General features: G+C 46.8%; 1 protein-coding gene across 1 annotated transcript in view; it reads right to left on the minus strand.

The window, feature by feature from the left end:
* Nucleotides 1-397, minus strand: part of EPS8 (epidermal growth factor receptor pathway substrate 8) — a 127,731-nt gene extending 127,334 nt beyond the window's left edge. Inside the window, exon 1 of the mRNA XM_042050328.1 lies at nt 157-397. The gene's annotated coding sequence lies outside the window, so the exon portion shown is untranslated. The remainder of the gene's footprint in view (nt 1-156) is intronic.
* Between the last annotated feature and the right edge of the window lie 670 nt (nt 398-1,067).

Below are 1,067 nucleotides of genomic sequence, written 5' to 3' on the forward strand. Positions count from 1 at the left end.
TGCGCGGCTCAGCGGGCGCTCACACCATGCAAAGGTGCTGAGAGCAGCGCCCCGGAGCCGGGCTGAAACGTGGGAGTTTAAAGTCATCGTCAGCGTTTACCAAAAAAAAAAAAAAAAAAAAAAAAAATTAAATAAAAGGCCACACACGAAACCTACCACGACTCCAAAGCAACATCCTTCCCCGAAGAAGTAGGTGTAGTTAAACCACCTTTGGAACGACTGGGCTACGAGAACAAAAGTCTCCCGTCTTCGCTTGAAATCCCGGATGAAATCTCCCGGCTGTTTATGTTGTTTCCATCTGGCACCACATTCCTCCCCACTCTGACAACTTACACGTGGCTTTCACTCAGCGCAGGGGAATGGACCCTATCGGCACACTTGCAGGTAGCCGAAGTCCTCACGCTACACTGTTAGCACCGTCGGGATTGCTATAATGAGCCACTTCCCCTCCTAAACCCGGGCTGTTCCACGAGAATCTGTTTTCACTGATTTCTCTTTCAGATAAGTTTTTGCCTTATGTGACTCCAGAGAAAAGCTAGAAAGCATAAATCTTTTGACAGCCTCAGACATATGAAAAGAACCTCTATTCAGGTAGTGTATAGGAGAGCTGATCTGATTTTTGAGGTTCTGCTCCTGATTTTTGATAGGATTCAATTGCCAATCCAGAAAGATTTACACACCTGCTAAATACCTTCCCGAGCCTCCTTCCAGGCTTCACCAAGATCCCTTAAGAAGATCAGAATCATATCTGGACCAAACAGCTGTTCCCACTGAGCCACGGTTGTCCAAATGGAGCAACAGGTCCTTTATGCTACAGAGTTTCTGTGACTCCAGGCCCTCTCCAAGAAACCTGCAGAGGAAAAGTATAAACTAAGGAAAGAGCAGCTGCTTGCTGAAATTTCCACTCAGTTCCAAGAAATGAGACTTGGCAGGTCCTTGCTTTTTATAACACTCCGTGACTCATTTGCAGAAGCAGGTGAAGTCAGAGCCATCACTGCCAGAGTCCTGCCCCTGACGGCTTCTCCAGGGAGGACGCGGATTTTACCAATTTTGAAAAAAAACAAAGA

The sequence above is a fragment of the Corvus kubaryi genome, unplaced genomic scaffold (genome assembly GCF_017639235.1).
Source record: "Corvus kubaryi isolate FWS band 111438036 unplaced genomic scaffold, C.kubaryi_AGA036_p1.0 72, whole genome shotgun sequence".
Taxonomy (NCBI): domain Eukaryota; kingdom Metazoa; phylum Chordata; class Aves; order Passeriformes; family Corvidae; genus Corvus; species Corvus kubaryi.